Source organism: Puma concolor, chromosome B1 (genome assembly GCF_028749965.1).
Source record: "Puma concolor isolate L17-30 chromosome B1, mPumCon1.1.hap2, whole genome shotgun sequence".
NCBI lineage: Eukaryota > Metazoa > Chordata > Mammalia > Carnivora > Felidae > Puma > Puma concolor.
Window position 1 is genome coordinate 89,546,543 of NC_141670.1, and position 20,654 is coordinate 89,567,196.

A 20,654-nucleotide genomic window follows, 5' to 3' on the forward strand; every position below is an offset into this window, starting at 1 on the left:
AGCTGAAGTCGAACGCTCAACCGACTGAGCCACCCAGGTTCCCCATCACAGTCTTTTTAAGTTGTGAAATCGTAGTTTAGGAGTTTCCTTTGACACCGTGTTCTATGACTAGTTTTGTGCTCCAAGTATGTGCCTTTTATATGAGTTCAGTGTGAGTGGTGCCTGAATAGGGCCCTGGGGCTTGTACACTGCAGAGGCTCTTCTAATCTTACCATGATTATTTATGTCTTCCTCCTTTCACTGACCCCTACAGTTTCCTTTATTTTCATCTAAAAGGTCAACTCAGGTATCTGTGCTTGATAGGGTAAGTCAAAAACATTATCCCTGAAAAGGTTGGGCTTCAGTACTCCTGCCTGTATTAAGTTGATGTAGCTTTCCACCAACTTTAACCTTGGATATAAGATCCCAAAAGATACCCTAAAGAATTCTCTAGAATTCACACATGTCCTTCCCCCCATTATGTAGCAGAAACGCTAACTCCTCTTGATAGTAAGGATCGGTCACCCAAGCCAGTAGAGCAAACTCTTCTCTGACCCTTGGCTCAGAGACTCAAAGAGCCCAAATGACTAGATGGCACTCTTAACTTGCAGCTAAATGGAACAACTATTGTATACCTGGACAGAAACACCACTCCCTTAGACTAGCTCTCTAAACTAAAAGACTTTAAATAAAAACAAGGGAAAAATGAATGTGAAGGGTCTTTGAGTACAGGTTGGGAGAACTATTTTGTCTACCTCTTGGTTCCCAGACCTATGTATTCCAACTAAAGGTTAATTGATATCATGTATTGTTCTCAACTCAGAGAAATATGTGCAGCCTTTAAGAAAGGTTTCAGACCCTATTAGATCTTATTATCTAACTGGTGCTATGACCAATGCTTCACTAATAAATAGTCTTGAAAGCAGTAAGTAGCCACGTGGTAAAAATAAAATAGTATACATTACTCACCAAATCTGTTGAGATAAATTTCAAATGGGTCAGGGTTTTAAAAACAAATATATAAGTATTAAAATAATAATAACAAAGTGAAAGTTTTTACAACTTTTATTAAGAGTAGGGAGAATTTTTCTACCCATAATTTTATCCCCCCTAAAGGAATTAAAGAAAAGATGGATAAATTTGACAATATAGAACCTAAGAAAGGCATTACTACAGGAAATGACATTCTAAGAAAAGTACACAAAAGCAAAAGTAAAAATTGACAAACTGAAAAATATATTTCCATATTGTACAAAAAGGTTGAATATTCCTAATGTGTGAAGAGAGTCTACAAAAAAGAAAACAAAATGTGACACAAAAATTTGCAAAGAAAACCCCAATTACCAAGGAAAGATAAAGAAATGCCAAATTTTATGTTATTCCTGCCAGCCTAAAATGGGATAATTATAGCAAAATAAAAATGAATAATTACTGAAATGGATTTTACCCAATCATATATACAAAGTCCATGAGGATTTTTTTTTTTTTAAGAGAGAAAGTGAGAGAGTGCGAGAGAGGGAGAGGATGAGGGAGAGAGAGACTTTTAAGCAGGTTCCACGTTCAAAACAGAGGTTGATGCAGAGCTCTAACTTATGATCTCCCGATGAGATCATGACCTGAGCAGATATCAAGAGTTGGACGCTTCTGCTCACTTTGGCAGCAAGTATACTAAAAAAAAAAAAAAAAAGTTGGATCCTTAACTGACTGAGCCACCCAGGCACCACCGAAGTCCATGAGTTTTTAATGACACAAAAGATAAAACTTTATTGGCTATCAGTGAACATTTTTGGGAAACCAAATGTGTACTTTTAACCACTATACTATATAGCCACTAATTAATAGAATATTCTCTTTTGTATGGACTTCCGGGAAATCAGAAATAAATTTGCAACTTGACCTTAGCAATTTATCTTCCCTGTGATCCAACTGACTACTTCTATTTGTTTGCATCTGTGGTTTATAAAACACTTACATTTTTTTTTTTTGCAAGCCACTTCCATTCCTTTATAGAAGAAGATAAGGCCCTATAAAATAATGTTTTTCTCAATAAATGTGACTATAGAGCCTCACTGATATAAAGAAAGAAATGAGAGGCTGAACGACAGAGATTCTGAGGAGAAACCAGAATAAAATTCTTCCTGAATGTAGGATATGATTATTTGTGCCACAGACTAAGAGATGGGCTGAAGACTGAGGAAAGACAAAATGGAAGGTCAGCTTTGGGAGTTGAAGACAAAGCTCATGTTAGCTACCAATGATGTGTTGTAGTAAGTGGCCAGGGAAAGCCAATCTTCCAAGATGAATGTAATGGAGCCATGACAGATTATATTTAGCCTGAATGTTATTAGATGCAAGCAAAGTAGGAAAGACGAAATAAATGAATTAGTATCACATTTAGTAGAGACGTAATTCACCACATCACTCTCTGTGTAGGACAAACTGATTAATCAGATTTATTTAGTAGTTCCGCTCTTTCTTTATCTCTCTCATTCAGTACAGTGGCAATTTATCTACAATTTTCAAAACTGTATTTAATGGAATATACATCAGAAAGGTGATAAAATACATTATCTTCAGAAAAGTATATGAAAAACTACTAAAAAGTATTGAAGTTAATGTTGCTAGAAGCCGATAGATATAAATAGGTGACCTATTAATAGGTATAAGTGTTAATGAACCACAAATATTGTAGCAAGCAAAAGGTAATAAAAAAGAAAGTGTTATGTAAGGCTTTTATGAAGAAGACTGAAATTAATTTTCAGTGCAATCTAGGAAAGGAGGTGTAATTTGAATACAGAAGATCAAAGGAGAAGGTAAACATACACCCTGGACCTTAGAATAAAAAAAGAAGAAAATGGGGATGTTAATGCAAGAAGCTCATCAATCACGGAGCTATGATGATTTCATGAGATTATTGTAGATCTGGAGACATAAAATAGACTCTTGAAAAGATGTAGAGGAGATGTGAATAAGCAGAATGGAAGGGAGAGGATAAAGTAAATGGATTCTATTATGGGATATAATCAACTGTTTAATTTAAATCCCATATGCCCCATTTGATTATCTTGACAAGTGAAAAGCACATTCATCTAAATTTTTAAAGTATTTAGACATTAACCAATATAATATGAGTCATCTAAATGGTACATTGCAAATAAAAATTAGATCAACCATTTAAATTGAAGCAATAAGAAATGACATTAAATTATTCAATGACAAATAACTCTATCCAGTTAAATGTCATACACATTTTTAAGGAATTCACTTGTCAGAAAGATAGCTAACTGCTGAAATGATAAAGAGTATGGTAAATGCAGAAAAGGTCAATTAGTAATCTACTGTTTTTGAAAGCAACATCTTCTGGCATTTATTCTATTATAGTTGTGCTATTCTGTTTTATTTATAGAATGAAGATGGATAACTTTCATGACATATGCATCTCTCAAGCAGACTGAAAAGAAATTATGTTTAATATTTACATTTAATGAAATCATAATACACTGCTAATCAAATTGTTACCTTTTAAATGGCTGGATGGAAAATCAGGGCTAAAACACTTGGAAGGAAAAGAAAATAACTTCTATAATATTTGTGACACAGACCTTAAATTAGCAAATTAAAGAACTCATTGCAATAATATATAGCCCAGTCAGTTTTGAATATTTTTAGCAATTGCCAAACTATTTTTGAATTCACTTATATAAGTTCAGGTTGTAATCACAACTAATTCAAAAGAATCATCCAAAGATAACAAGAATAGTATGCTATGTTATTATCCAGAAGGGACTGAAATAATCCTTTTTTTTAAATGTTTATTTTTGAGGCAGAGAGTGAGTAAGGGAGGGGGACACAGAATCTGAAGTCGGCTCCAGGCTCAGAGCTGTCAGCACACAGCCCGACGAGGGGCTCGAACTCAAGAATCGTGAGATCATTACCTGAGCCAAAGTCAGATGCTTAACCAACTGAGCCACCCAGGTGCCCCAAGAGAGGACTGAAGTAATTCTAAATGATGGCTTTTTATTTTCAGTGTTAAAAAAACCTCCCTGTTCCCACTTTATGACTTTTAGATTGTTAATGAAATTGTTTCTGTTTGACTGAATAATACCCCTTATGGACAGAACATACATTCCAAGACCCCCAGTGGATGCCTGAAACCACTGATAGTACCTGTCAGAAAACACTATGTATATACCACTGAACAATATATATACTATGTTTTTTCCTATACATACACACATGTGATGAAGTTTGCTTTATAAATTGGGCATAGTAAGAGATTAACAATAATAATAATAAAATAGAATAATCATAAAAATAGCACTAATAAAAGTTAAGTGAATATGGCCTCTTTCAAAGTGTCTTATGGTACTTCACTCACCCTTCTTATTCTTGTCATGATGTGTGATGATAAAATGTCTCCATGATGAGATGAAGCAGGGTAAATGATGTTGGCATTGCGTGGTAACATTAAGCTACTATTGACCTTCTGACAACACAAGTATCATCTTCTTCCTGACCAGGGTTGATGGGGTAACTGAAATTGTGGAAAGGGGAGGACTACTGCATGTAATATGTCAAAAAAGGACTTCACGGATGTGATTAAGACAATGGGATTTGAGATGGGTTGACTTATCTTAGCTATCTGGTGGCCCTAGTCTAATCACAGGAGCCCTTGAAAGTGACACACTTTCCCTGCTGAGATTAGAGAGAGATGCCTCAGAGGAACTGGAGGCAGAAGAGATATAACATTGTGAGAAGTATTCCACCTGTTCTTGCTGGCTTTGAGATAAACCATTACCAGGAAGGAGGCCTCTGGGAGTTAAGGTGGGGCTGGGGTGACAGCCAGCAAGTAAACAGGACCTATGCTGCATGCCAACAACTTGAATGAGCCTGGAAACAGATTTTCCCCTTGGATCTCCAGAGAGGAATACAGCTCTGGCGAAACCTTGATTTTGGCCTTGTCAGACATGAGCAGAGAGACCAGCTGAGGACATGGGACTTCTGATCTACAAAACTGTGAAAAATAAATTCGTGTTGTTTTAAGTGATGAAATGCTGAGTAATTTGGTACAGCAACAGAAAACGAATACAATGTTTTCTCAGCTTTTCTTATGTGAATTTTTATATGAAAATATTTTTCCTACTAGCTGGAGTTAAAACTCTTAAAAGAGGGTATTGGTACATATGATCTTGGGTTACTTGCTCTAAAATGCCCTCTATTTAATTGTCTATATAACATGATTTTAAAGGAGTTGAAGGGTAGCGTGACAAAATAGAAATAAAAGCTTAAAAACTTTTCAACAACTGATACAACTTGTTAGCTCTGTTAATTATGTTACACAAACTTCTAATCTTCTACTTACCCTTTTATTATTTGGTGACAATGTCTATACAGAATTGAGAGAATCTATATAAAAGTAGCATAACACAGGATTTGAAACATATGTATTTAATAAAGTCAGTTTCCTTATCATCTGCCTTTCTTGGACAAAATTGCCTGCCCTACTTTTCTACACATAACTCCTGATGACTTATTTGGGTTAAGAGACCTTATTTATATATTTATTTATTTTGTGTATGACTTATTTTCTTCTAATAATAAGAATGTCTTTGTTTAAATTAATACATAAACAACTCCACAGCCATCACTGTCATTGTTTGCATTCTTACGGATTTATGTGATGAATATTTTTTTTTATTTTATGAATTTTTTCTGGGCATATTTTGGTGGAAGTAATGAAAGTTAACAGTGGGAGTGCCTGGGGGGCTCCATCCATTAAGTGAACGTTTCTTGGTTTCCGCTCAGGTCATAATCTCACGGTCCAAGAGTTCGAGCCCTGCATTGGGTTCCGAGCTTCCAGCACAGAGCCTGCTTCAGATCCTCAGTCTCCCTCTTTCTCCGCTCCTCCCCCACTTTCGCACTCTCTCTTCCTCTCTCAAAAATAAATAAAATTTAAAAAAAGAAAGAAAGAAAGTTAACAACAGTTTACTACAGGGAAGTAATACCTAACATTATATCTGGGACAAGCAGTCATAGTTCTGGGAAATCTAGACAGGTGGGGCAGAAAGAGAGAAGAGTATTCAGCAAAGGAAAATGAGAAAAGATGATTCAAGGATAACCTTTATTTACTTAGTGATTTTTTCCTTAAGTTTAACCATACCTGAAATTACACATTTCAGGTACTCCATTTTCTTAGGAAACCAAGCAGAACTTGTAATAATTTAAGGTCTTTAGAAATTTGAGAATATTATATATATTTCTCTTTTTATTCCTCTTATGAAGTCATGTTGTAATACTCCTCTATTTCCTTCATATATGTGTAATTCCTGTGGGCATCTATATAGTATGTAATATCAGGAAATAACAGATGATCAATGTGTGGTTTTATTATCCACTGATGACAAACTTTTTAAATACATGTATTTAGTCTAAACAAAGCAGAAAAAATAGGAACAGTAAAGTTTCTACTCTGTCTTGGAAAAATGTAGGCAATTATTTTCATCTAATACTATATAAGCAACTTAAGTATAGATTTCATTTTGGGAGGGAGTGATTTCAACGTTTATCTTTTATTTTATTTTTATTTTCTTATTGCTAAATCAAGCAGTGATTCTCTCCAGTATTTATTTCGTGCTGTGGGAAATAGAAAACAAATGCCGAATATGATTTATGTTTGCTCTAGGATCGAACGGTGACTTTAAAAACTGTCCTGAGTAGATCTAGTGTCCCAGAATGGGCCTCTATTAGCCACAGCCCGTGAGTGTCGGAAGCTGAGACCCTTACCTCAACCACATTTTGTATAGAGTAGGTGCGAGACTAAACTTTTTGTTGTTATTGTTAAGCCACCAAGATTTGGGAGTTATATTATCACAGCAGAATTTAGCCTATGCTGACTGATATGAATGAACATTGGTAGGTAGAGTTATGGTCCTATTCCAACAAATTTCTAAATATGTGGTATCTCCGTAGTGGATGGAGAATGGTGTTGGCAAAATGGTGAGTGTGGTACATAGCGACAAAACATCCGGTAAAACTGTCCAGCAGTAACTCAGGGAGTAGATCACATAACAAGTGGACATTAGTGGTGTGTGCTAGATGCTTTTGACTGCTTTTGTCAAGATTTTACATGAAAAAGATGAGCTCAGGGAAGAATTTCCTGGAATAAGAGAGAACAGAGTAAGAAAGAAAAGGCCTTGAGGGCTGGAAAGGTCAACTGCTTCAGGACTTTAAATAATAGGACATATATTTGAGAACGTAGTTGAGATATGAGAGCCAATTAATTCTGGCCTGGCAGCAAGGATCGAATCAAGTTTATGGCTGTCAAACATTGTTAAAATCTCCTTGGGGATTAATGTGGTGCTGAGTAAATTCTTTCAGTTTAATAAACGGTTGCTTAGTCTTCCAATATTCTACATAGTCCTGTTCAACTCAATTGTGCCTATTAGACCTGCCATGGACAGAATATTTGGATTCCACCAAAATTCATATGTTGAAGTCCTAACCACAATGTAAGGGTATATGGTGATGGGGTCTCTGGGAGATAATCAGGTTTAGATGGAGATCATGAGGTTGGGACCCTCATGTTGAGATCAGTGTCCTGATGAAAAGATATATCAATGCACTCTCTCCCACACTCTCTCGGTCTCTCTGCCACATGAAGACACATCAAAAAGGTGATCATCTGAGAGCCAGGAAGAGCTTTCACCAAAACCTGAGCATGTTGTCACTGATTTCAGATTTCCTGCTACTGAAACTGTGAGAAAATGCATTTCTGTTGGGTAAGCCACCCAGTCTATGGTATTTTGATACAGTAGCCCAAACAAAGACAGATCATTAAAAGATTTTCTGTTTTACCATCACCAGAAAATACATGTATAGGTTGTTTTTTGTTTTTTGTTTTGATTTTTTTTTTTTTTGCATGGAATATATGGTATATACTCTAAAATTCTAAACGTCTTCTTCAGTCTGTATTTGTTTGCTATGGCTGCCTTAACAAATTACCACAAACTGGGTGGCTTGAACAATGAAAACTTACCGTCTCCCAGTTCTGGAGACTAGAAGTCCAAGGCCAAGGTGTCAGCAGAATTGTTTCTTTCTGAGGGGTGTGAAAGAGAATCTTTTCCATGCCTCTCACCTATTTTCTGGTAGTTTGCTGACAGTCTTTGGGATTCATAATCTTTGGCTTCTAGAAGCATCGTCCCAGTATCTGCCTTCATCTTCATATAGTATTTTGTGTGTGGGTCTTTGCGTCCACACATATGGGTGGTGTGTGTGTGTGTGTGTGTGTGTGTGTGTGTGTGTGTGTGTGTTGAATCATTTTTATTTTGAAAAGTTGAAAAAAACAGTTCGGAGAGTTCCTGTGTATTTTTTACTCAACTTCTCCAATGATAAAGATCCTACATAACCCTAGCACAATTACCAGAACGAGGAATTGACATTAGATCAATACAATCAAATAAACTTTAGATTTTGTTCAGATTTCAGTAACGTTGACATGCGCCTCTTTTTGGTGTAGGAATTCTATGAACTTTTAAAATATGTTTAGATTTATATGTTAATGTTTGTATAATAAACTTCACACCTGATATGTAGAACGGTTCTACCTCACCAAAGACACTCTGCCCCACCTATACTCCCCCTTTATAATCATACCCCTAACCCTAGGTAGGAATCACTGCTCTGTTCTCTGTAATTTAATTTTGTTATTTTAAGAATACTGTATAAAAATCTTAATAATATGTAACATGTTGAGACTGGCTTGTTCATTCAGTGCAAGGCCATTGAGCTCCATCATAAGTGTACCATTTATTAGTAGTTGTTTCTTTTTTCACTGAGGAATATTTTATTGTATGAATGAACTGCATTTTACCCATTCGCCAATTTTTTCCATTTGGACTTATGATCCATTTGAGTTGATTAATTTTTACTCTTATTTTTCTGTTCTCAATTTTGTTGATTTATCTTATTTCCTTTCTTCTGCTTGCTATGGGTTTGCCTTGCTCTTCTTTTCCTAGCTTTTAGAGGTAGAAGCTTATATTCTTGATTTGATATCATTGTTACTTTCTAATTTAAACATTCAGTGCTATACATTTCTCAGCACTGCAGTAACTACATATCACTAATTTTGACAGGTTGTACTTTTTAAAATTTTTATTGAGTTAAATTTTTCTTTCATTTCTATTGAGACTTTCTCTTTGGTCCAAAGATTACTTAGAAGTCTATTGTTAAATTTCCAGGTGTTTGGAGATTTTTCCATTACCCTTCTATTATTGATGGCTCAGTTGATTTCATTATATTCAGATTTATAGTCTGTATGTTTTCAACTCTTTTAAGTTTCTTGTGGTGTTTTGGAATTCATGATGCGATCTATCTTATTAGTTGTTTCAGTGGAACTTCTAGAAAGAATTCTGCTATTGGTGGGCTAAGTGTTCTACAAATGTAAGTTAGATCCTCTTGGCTAGCAGTGTTGTCCAACTCTTTTATATCCTTGTTGATATTCTATTAAGTAATTCCTGAGTGAGATGATTTGATGTTTTTAACCATAATTATGGATTTTAAAAATGTCTTCTTTCAGTTCTTTCGGTTTTTGCTGTAAGTGCTTTGAAATTTTCTGGTTGATGTTTACATGTTTAGGATCACTATGTCTTCTTAGTTGATTGACTTATTTTTACCAGTATGTAATGCCACTTTCTGTTCCTGGTAATTCTCTATGCTCTGCAGTTTATCTGGTAATATTATGGCCGCTCATGTTTTCTTTTGGTAGTATACGTGTAATATATCTCTTTATAACTGTTTATTTTCAATTTACCTCTACTGTTATATCTGAAATGAGTTTCTTACAAATAGTATGAAGTTGGTTAATCGTTGTTTTTTACCCACTCTGACAATCAGTCTCTTTTAGATGATGTATTTAGACCATTTGCATTTAATTTAATTAGTGACATATTAGGGCTGAAGTGTGCTTTTATATTTTTTGTTTCCTCTTTTCCTTAGTTCTCTCTGTGTTCATTTCTTATTATTTTTTTTTTTGCCTTAGAGTGGATTGCTTAAATATTTTTTAGAATTATATTTATCTATAGCGTTTTTGAGTGTATCACTCATTTAGTATTGCTCTAAATTTTTTATTTTATATATACAAAACTTATTAGAGTCTACCAATCATGACATTTTAGTGGTTGCCATGTCTGAAGAAAGGGATGGGTTTCTGTGGTTATAAATAGTAGCATATGGGATATTTGAGGTGATGGAACAATCCTTGTCTTGATTTTCATAATAGTTACATGAGCCATATCGTCGTGATTGACTTTAAGTCGGGAGAAAATCTTATAAAATTTCAAGTAATATAAAATGTACTAATTTAAAAAAAATGGTATCTGCCATACAATGGTTTTAACTGGACTTATTTGCAAACATGATTATCTCTTGGTAATTCTTAAGCTGTTTAATAATGTAAATATCCTATGTGTAATTAGTATTATACCTTCTCTTTTTGGCCTCTGATCTAACAAGTCATTTTTGTCCATAAGACATGATTAATATCCTTTAATTATTCAATAGACATTATCTTCATTGATAATCAAACGTGCATTCTAGTTCAGTGATCATGGGCAACAGTAAAACAAACTTTTTAGAAACTGAATAACTTTTAACTTTCATTTCTGTAGAAATTGACAAAAGTAGAAACAAGGAAAAAAAAACACCCAGTGCTTAAAATAACCATGTTATACTGTTTAAAGATTATTATGTTTCATATTGGATGAAATGTTTCACAGAAAAACACTTGATACTACACTTAACTTATATGGTAAATTTTGTATCAATAAATGTATTTCCAAGGAGGGAGAATAAAGCAATATATGAGTGATATATATCTCTTTTCATTCAAAGGTTCATTTAGTATAATTTTTTGTTTTCTTTGCAAAAATAATTATTATTCGAAATTTAAGATAGGAAAATACTTTCAACACTTGAATGGTATTATCAAATAATGTCATCAGAGGGTAATTCAGCAGTCATACATTTCAAATTGGAAATAGCATTACTCTCCATTCTGAATTTATGTAAATACATGATTATCATAAAAAGTTCAACTAATAAAAAATTTATAGAGAATGAAATGAATATTATGCTACTTTCTAGACTTAAGAGTTTTTAATATTTTAGTAGTTATGCGCTCAGAAACCTTTCTTTTATAGTTTTCTTTTTTCCTTCTTTCCTTCCTTACTTCATCTTTATCTTTCTATCTAAATACATACATTTATATACACACATAATTGTACACACTTATATTTATCTGTGTGGGACAGATAAATGGGACTCTCCCTACATCATTTTTGTGTCAATGCTATAGACATTACATCCCGAAGTGAGTATAAAACACTCACTGATTTTGTCTAGTGTTTCTATCAGTTCCTGAAGGGATGTTGAAGTCCCCAACTATAATTGTGAATATGTTTACTTTCAGTTATTTCAGTTTAGTGCTTCATGTGTTTTGAAACCTTGTTAGGTGCATCCAAATTTAAGATTGTCATGTTACCTTGTCTAATAGATTTATATATAAGTGTGTAATTTTCCTGTTATTCTCTGGCATTGTATAGTTTTGCTTTTAAGTCTACTTTGTCTGATATGAATAGAGCCATTCCAGCTTTTTTGATTAGTGTTTACATAGTATATATTTTTTATACTTTAATTTTAAATACATGTGTATTGTTATATTCGAAGTAACTTTCTTTTGGACCACATATAATTGAATTTTAACATTTCATCCAATTTGACAATCTTGGTCTTTAAGTTGATATATTAAGACCATTTTCATTCAATGTATTTATTGATATATTGGATTAAATTCTTCATTTTAATATTTTTTCACATTTTTTTCTCCCATATTTTGATATTTTCCCTTTTCTTGACTTCTTAAAGGTAAGATAAAATTCTTTTAGTATTCAATTTTAATATATACATAGTATTTTTTATATATAGCTGTTTACATAGTTTTATTTTTATGCAGTTGATCTAGAAATTATTATATACATGTTTAACTTAACATACTAAAATTATAGTTTATAATTTATAGTTTATAAATTGAGACCTCTGGGGATATTGGGATGGGATGGATATATCTTGCACATGGAATGGAGAGCCAGGAAATAGGATAACGGGTTGAATGATGGTCCTTAAAAGGTTATCTACTGGGGCGCCTGGGTGGCGCAGTCGGTTAAGCGTCCGACTTCGGCCAGGTCACGATCTCGCGGTCAGGGAGTTCGAGCCCCGCGTGGGGCTCTGGGCTGATGGCTCGGAGCCTGGAGCCTGTTTCCGATTCTGTGTCTCCCTCTCTCTCTGCCCCTCCCCCGTTCATGCTCTGTCTCTCTCTGTCCCAAAAATAAATAAACGTTGAAAAAAAAAAAATTAAAAAAAAAAAAAAAGGTTATCTACTAATGCCTTGAAACTGTGATTTTACATTACTTTGAAATTAATTTTGATAGATATAATTAAATTATCTTGAGAAGATCATCCTGAATTATCCAAGTAGACCCTAAATCCAATGATCTGTGTCTGTGTAGGAGTGAGGTAGAGGGATATTTCACTATCCTTGGGAGCCATTTTGAATAGCAAAACAATCAAGAGAAAGCACAAAATATAAGGAAAAAAGGTGGCACCAAATTGACACAAATGAAAAAGACAATTGTTTATAATATAAGAGTTCAAACAAGAAGGGAGAGCTTTGCCTCATTTGATCTCAACTGGGAACATACATAGCAGGAGAGACCAAGGTTTTGCTGCACTGTGAATGGCCACAAACGACCACAAATACCGTATTAATTTAGGGGTTATAAATGTTAGTGATAGGTGATTTTCCAAATACAGAATCCATGGAAAATAAGATCAGCTGTATATTCCTTGAGAGTAAGACAAGGCAGCAATGACGTTTCTTGGCACTGGCATGGCACCCATTTAGCTGTCAGTTTTGTTTAGCACCATCCTATTACAAAGTTGGCGGGGCCATCGAGGTCCTGCATTTGAATCACCAATACCAAGAAAGATTCTGTATATAATTTATCTGACACACTTCACATAATCTTCAGTTTTGGCATCCCACCGATCCAGAGCCTAGTAATTCATGAGGAAGTATAGTCTATTTGTCAAATAGATTATTGAAATGAAATTTAATCAATAATTCATATCCATTTAAAAAGGAAAAGCAACAAATCAAACAGTCTTGTGCCAGCAGCTTTAACATTTATAATATCACTTAATCTCAACACAGCTCTGTGACATATTATATTTCCGCTTTGCCAAACATGAAGTCAAGACTCAGAATGGTTTGTCAACTTGCCCATGATTTCACATATAAATATGATGGAGAATGAGTAGTAAAACTCCTATATGTCAGGCTGAAAAGTTCATGACTGTGCCTTGTATCATCGTCTGCCTTTTGCCACTTTACTTGCATCAATTTATTTGATTCAACAACAAAATACTTTAGCTCCCTATAATTGCAAGGTATTGTGCTACCTCCTGATATCACAGCTTACTCTGCCAGCTCTGAAAAGTATAAGACAAACCACCTGTTCATTCTCAAAAGTCTGGTTTCCTGAACAAACTTCTGGGAGATACTTCAATGGAACAGGTCTTTTGCTTGAAGTGTGAAATATGAAATCACATGTGCAACATAAAACAATAGAACAGTTTTGAAATGATTAAGTATAGTCTTTTTTTCTATCTCTGCACTGAGATCCAGCTAAGTGACATTTTTTTTTTTAATTAGGAAAAATATAAAGAAATACTCTTAACACATCCTTAGCTTTTTTCTCTTTTCATATATATTATATCCCAAACCAGAAAGAGAAAGAACAAAGTCAATGGTCATGGCTCTGTGTTTGCTAGTGTGAAATCAGCAAGTGATTTTGTTTCAATTAAAGAGAAATTCTTCCTTTCTATAAAGATATATGTGTGTTATTTTAATCTAAGAATTATTTTTTGCTTGCAATATATATGTAATATACTTTTAAATTATTTGAAATAATTTTGAACTTACAGAAAATTTTCAAGCACAACAGAAATGAGTATATTTCCCTGTACCATTTGAAGGTAAGTTACCAATCTGATGCTTTACAAACAACAACATTTTTGTGTCAAACTTCAGTATAACCATCAAAATCAAGAAGCCATTATTTTTATTTAATTATCATTTTTTCTCAAATTCTTCAAATTTCACCAGTTGTCCCAACAGTGTCCTTTACAGTAAAATGGCTCAGTTTAAAATCACCTGTTGAATTTAGTTTCCATATCTTTTCAGTCTCCTTAAATTTAAAGCTGGATCTTAATTTTCCCTTGACTTTTAAGACCTTGACAATTTCAAGGATTGTTGTCTGGAAATTTTGTAATTTAGAGTTTTCTAGTGTTCTCTTTTGATTAGATTCCACAGGAATATCATAAGGAACATTTGTTCTACATGCTGCATTTGTTAAATGGTGTTCTATATCAATCTGCACCATTATGGTGATATTAATTTTGATGATCCTATGACAGTGGTATTTGTGGTTTTTATCCAATTAGTCTCCCTTGTACTCAAAAAAATTTTTGGGTGCTGGGACCTAATCATCTAATATGCTGCTTCATATTGAGCTTTAAAATAGTTAATTTCAAAATTGATACCCATATGGACTAAACCTTCCCTATTTTGTTCAGTATGATATAATGCTACTCTCATTACTTGTTTGGGTACTGAAATATCTTTAGATTTAGACAGTGAAACCCTTCAATCTGGCTTCTGAGTCCTGTGTTACATACAATCATTCTTTGAACACTCCCTTTTTTTCTGATCAAGTCATTTCAGTTTAGCGTGGAAAATTTTCCTGCACCAGCCTTCGAATCAGCCATTCCTCCAAAGACCGCTAATTCCTTTTAGTGGAAAATGGCATTTAGAATTGAGACCTGAGCAGCAGAGGTAGGGCGGTGTTACTGGTTCCAGGTCTTTTCAATGGAAAGAGCTAGAGAATATTTCTTAGACAGTTATAGTGAAGATTAAGTAATGCAATAACATATGCTAAGTCTCTTGTTTGGGGTATGGGACATTTTCTTGATGTTTGTTGTTTTTCTTCTTCAATGTATAAGCACGTGCTCTTTGCTTATTTCATGCTTTCTCTGTTTCTTCCTTATATGCACTGTTTTCAATTTATTTCTGCATCCGTTCAGTTGGGTGGGATAGCCAGTATACTTATATATTTAAACGCTGATTCTAAACGCAAGTCCTGAAATCTTATTCTTTATTAGTAAAGCATATAGGTCAAGGATATAAGAGAAAAGGTTCCAATTAAATATTTATACCAACTGACATCTCTCCCCAACCAGAGAGAGAGAGAGAGAGAGAGAGAGAGATGTAATTAAGGTAAATAGGTCATTTGGAAGTCTGGAAAACTGAAACACAGCAGCCTCTGCTAAATAGGTCAGTTGCCACTCATCTCCAGCAAATTTCAGCTATACATGAATATTTGCTCCGTACTGCCAGATATGTTTCCTACTTTTAAAAAGACTTTGGAAATTAAAGTCTACCAATTTTAAATGTTGGCAATGAATTACTTTATTTGACTTAACATTTTATGTTCCAAAGTATACATATCTGCATGACAATAATTTAAAGCCTTTTATTTAAATAAAGATCAGGAAATATTTATAACTGAGTGGGTTTATGTTAGACGAAGAATAGCTGCTGTTTTCAGGGGCTCCTTTGTGGTTCAGTTGGTTAAGTGTCTAAGTCTTGATCTCCGCTCAGGGTATGATCTCATAGTTTGTGAGATCAAGACCGACCTTGGACTCTGCCTTCTTGGCGTTCTCTCTCTCTCTCTCTCTCAAAATAAATAAACTTAAAAAAATATAAAAAGAAATAGCTGCTGTGTCATTCCTTTAAAAAAATAATGTTTATTTATTTTTGAGAGAGAGACACAGAATGTGATTAGGGGAGGGGTAGAGAGTGAGAGGGAGACACAGAATCTGAAACAGGCTCCAGGCTCAGAGCTGTCAGTACACAGCCCGACACGGTGCTGGAACTTGGGAATGGTGAGATCGTGAACTGAGCCAAAGTCCAACTCTCAAATGACTGAGCCACCCAGGTGCCCCTTCATTCCTTTCTTCTTACAAAGGACTATATGTCAGATCTGAGGTAACTGTTCTCATTTATCTATTTGAGCAACATTATTCAGACCTTACTATGGGCAACGAACAATGCTGGACAAGGCGACAGGCAGACAGACAAAAATGCTGGATTTCCTTTCCTTATGACATTAGAACATTGTAAGGGGAAGGATAAGTATGAAAAAAAAAATAGGAAAAAAAATAAAGCCCTTAAACTAAAGCAAAATACATTGCAATAATGATACAACAGAGAACTACAGAATTCTAAATTAAAGAGAGAGATTAAATTGAAAAGATTAAGCTGGGAAAGAAAAGATAATTTTCATGCGCTTAGTAATGAAGCTGATTTTTAAACATTTAATAAAATGGATGTGGAGAATAGGTCAGCAAATGCAAACACATTGAGTGGGAGGTGGGGAATATGGGGAGGGTCTGTAAAATAAAGCTATTTGTGATAAGCCTGGGAGTATATAAACTAACATGAAGATCACAACTCTCAAATCTATTTCAACCTGACATAGTGGGGATTAGATGGTGTAGCACTACAGAAGTGTAAATAGATATAAGAAGAATAAGATAATGAGAGAAATCGTTTAGAAATATAATTGTCTTTTTGTTTGAATGGAAGTTGAGAGATAAAAATCAGCTACAAATGACTCCAAAATTTCCATTCGAAGTGATAAGGAGAATGCCCTTAATATAGCAAGAGTGGAAAAAAGCTGATTTGTGAGGGGTGAGATGGTTAATTTGTATTTGAAGCACATTTGAAATATAGGTATAAGTAATTCATCTATTTTTCAGAAAGTGATTGAGTAACTGCGGGGAATAAGCTTAGAAATTCCCTGGACTTACACCAATGGGTTACCAAGGTATAAAAAATTACAAAGCCTTAGGATGCTCTCACCCAAACTTGGGTAAACAAGATAAGACCCCCAGAATAAAGTAGGGAGGGGCCAGGGCTCCCAGAACCGAGAGGGAGGGGCAAAGTCCCCAGAATAGAGAGGGGGGAAGGCCCCCAATACCAAGGTGTATAACGTAAGGAAGATTAGGCATGCAGGGCAAAAACTTGCCCCAATTAAATAACAATAGCAGAAATCTACTTTTATAGGAGGGAAGGACCAAGTAGGTCCAAGCTATAGACTGTTGTGCTGCTGGTGAAGCTGCCCAGAGAGCAGCTAATTAGCAAAAGAAAAGGTGCCTTGTTAACCCTGAGGTTGCTTGCTCTCTCTGTCTCATTCCCTAGACTAAGATAAACAGACACATGCCTCATGTCTGCTGTAAACAACCTTCTGCCTGGCCGCCAGGTGCCAGGATTTTGTTTTGTATTAACCCAAACCCCTAATCCACAATATCTTCAAGACCCCCTTTCCCTCACATCCATGACTTAATGTTCACAGATTTATTGTCTCTTTGTGCACATCCATTTCCATGTTTGTAAGCCTTCTGATCCTAATAAGAACGGGGCAAGGACACTTATTCTGGGCTCTTGTCTTTTCCCGGCCATTAGCCATCTCTCCCTTTTAATCCTGTGTCCCGTCTCTTGCTAGACAAGAAAGAACTTTAGCCTCAGAGTCCATGACAAGTAACTATTATATGAGAAGTGTCAGATCTTAGCAACAAGAGGCAAATAAGCACGGGTGTTTTCCAAGAAAATTCCAGTGTAGTAAAAGCTATCCTAGAGGTATGCATAGGGTGCAGGTGGAGTACAGAGAATAAACAGGTAGGTTACAGGAAAAAGAGGTCTAGTGCTCTCTGGGGGAGTCAACCTTTAATATTTTTATTGTTTTTAATTTTTTAAATTATTTATTTAATTTTGAGAGAGAGAGAGAGAGAGAATGAGCAGGGGAGGTGCAGAGAGAGAGGGAGACAGAAAACCTGAAGCTGGCTCCGGGCTCTGTGCTGTCAGCACAAAGCCCTCTTGCCATGGGGCTCAAACCCATAAACAGGGAGATCTTGACCCAGCCAAAGTCAGATGCTCAATGGACTGAGCCACCCAGGTGCCCTGGCGGGCTCAACTTTTAGAGTTGTAACATCTGACTATGAATTGTAAGTGTTGTATCCTAAGGCAAGGACTTTTCCTTTATTCTAAAGCCTAGTCAAAATGTCTGAAATAGTTTTCACTGACACTGAAAAAATCAGATGTATATCTTTGGAAGATATCTCAGGTTATGTTGTAAATAATTGATTGCAAGTGCAGATATCATTTGCTAACCCCAGATGCAAATGCTCATAAAATAGAATATTTTCTTATTACTCAATATGTACTAATTATCATCACTTTCAATTGATAAGTAAACAAGAATATAAACAAATGGTTATTAATTGTGAAACTATCATGAATTAAACATATATGTGATACAAAATAATAAGAGAGTTGGACCAATGGGTCAAGCCCCTACTTGGTCTATGAGAGATCTCTGAGAAGGTAAATATATGCTTAGACCTGAAAGATAAAAAGGATCTAGTCATGCAAAGAGAGAAGTATATTCTAGGAAGTAAAGATAGCATGTGCAAAGATCCTGAGGTTCATGATATTTATACTGTATTTTGAAAATTTCATTATTCTTCAGATAAGGCCACTTTCTAGAAATTGGCCTTATTTGAGGACCTTGGAAGTTGACACTGCTCACTTGTAGTCCTTAAAGGGTTGTTACTTTCCCAGCAGCAACCACCCTCTCTTTCCTTTATTCTTCTTCCTCTCCAACCCCAAATTTAACTACAATAAGCAATTTTTTCCCAAAATTTTCAGCTTCCTGATAACCCTCAAATAAAAGAAACAAGCTATCTTCACATTTAGGTAGGAGCATTTAATCCTTCTTCCCAAATCTTTTTGCTAATGGGATAAATTCTAGACACTCACCAAAAAGAAGAAAAAAACAAACATACATATACAAACCCTAATTTTGCAGATAATTTCCATGGATTGATTTAAACCTGTACATGGGAATCTCAAATGACATCTTAAAATCTACCATTAAGAGTTCTATCACTTATTATTATTAAAGAGTTCTATAATTATTAAAATGACAAGTTTTCATTATTCCAAAACTTGAGGTATTTTCCACACCTTACACATTTTTCTCTTAACATGTTTCTAATTTCAAATCTAAGACTTAAAATCTTGGAAGGAATATGTAAATAATTACATACAAATGTTTCATATAAGTATTCAAGCTATAAAATCAAACAATCAAAATTCTTTCAGCTAACTAAAAAAAAACTTATTTATTTATTTATGTATTTATTTATATGTTTATTTATTTTTGAAAGGCAGAGAGAGAGTGTGTGAGCAGGGGAGGGGCAGAGAGAGAGGGAAACGCAGAATCTGAAGCAGGCTCCAGGCTCTGAGCTGTCAGCACAGAGCTTGACACGAGGATCGAACTCACAAACCACGAAATCATGACCTGAGCTGAAGTTGGAGGTTTAACTGACTGAGCCACTAGGTTCCCCAAAATTCCTCTAACTAATTTTACAGTGAAGGTGAAACAACCTAGAGGAATTCTAGAATATAAAGTTATACGAGATTCCCAGTACGGTGTAACTGAAATAAACTACCTTTAACATTCTTGGTTTTTAGTTCACTCATATAAGAATTAAATAGTATAAAATATACAACTTACATATAAAACACTTTTGAAATGTCATTAAATATTTTTTTAGGTGTGGGGTCAAATAGCATGTTATAAAATGAGAATAGTTATGGAATAATCAAATAGATCCATATAACAATAGTTACAAGATCTATAATTACAACTAGTGCCAAGTAGTTTTTATAATATTCTATTATTCTTCTGAAGTACATAAGAAATATTAAAATCATGTAACTAATCATAAAGTTAGTATTATGGACTGAATTATGTCTCTGCAAAATTTATATTTGAAACTCCAACCTCCAATGCATCAGAATGTAGACTGTGACTAGCTTTGGAGATAGGGCCTTTAAAGTCATAATTAAGTTAAAATGAGATGATTAGGATGAGTCCTAATCCAATCTGATTGATGTATTTATAATAAGAGATTAGGACACAGAGAGAAACACGAAAATTGTGTGTACACTGAGGAAAGAACATGTGAGTATTCAGAGAAAACGTGGCCATCTGAAAGCCAAGTAAAGAGACCTCGGGAGACACCAAACCTGCTGAAACCTTGATCTTGAACGTAGCCTCCAGAACGATGAGAAAATAAATTTCTGTTCTTTAAGTTACCTTGTCAGTGGTATTTTATTAGAGTAGACCTAACAAGTCCTTTTTATAAAGGATTTGTTTCTATAAATAACAGAAACAATGTGTTTCCTACAAAATACATAAATTTTCCACTAAATAATTAAAAATAATTTGAGATATTAGAATTTTATGTTTCAGCTTATTTCCCCTATTATTTTGACCCTAATACAATTAAATAAAGAAGTTATTTTTCATAATAATTTCAAACAAAATAATATTAAAGTACAATGATAAAAGACACGAAAGGAAGACTACTTTTCTATAAGTTAATAAACTCTATGAATAATATATATTTGTATAATATATATTATTTTGCAGGTG

The 20,654-nt window shown here is 34.5% G+C and overlaps 1 long non-coding RNA gene across 3 annotated transcripts in view; it reads left to right on the top strand.

Annotated features, from left to right (window-relative positions):
- LOC147581755 (uncharacterized) overlaps positions 1 to 20,654 on the top strand; it is a 191,754-nt gene that overhangs the window by 112,560 nt on the left and 58,540 nt on the right. The window contains exon 4 of one of the 3 annotated variants that reach the window (XR_015250220.1): positions 3,386 to 5,448. The exons of the other annotated variants lie outside the window; for them this stretch is intronic. This is a non-coding gene — a long non-coding RNA (uncharacterized LOC147581755). Of the gene's footprint in view, positions 1 to 3,385; positions 5,449 to 20,654 lie in introns of those variants that run through there. 3 annotated transcript variants of the gene reach the window in all.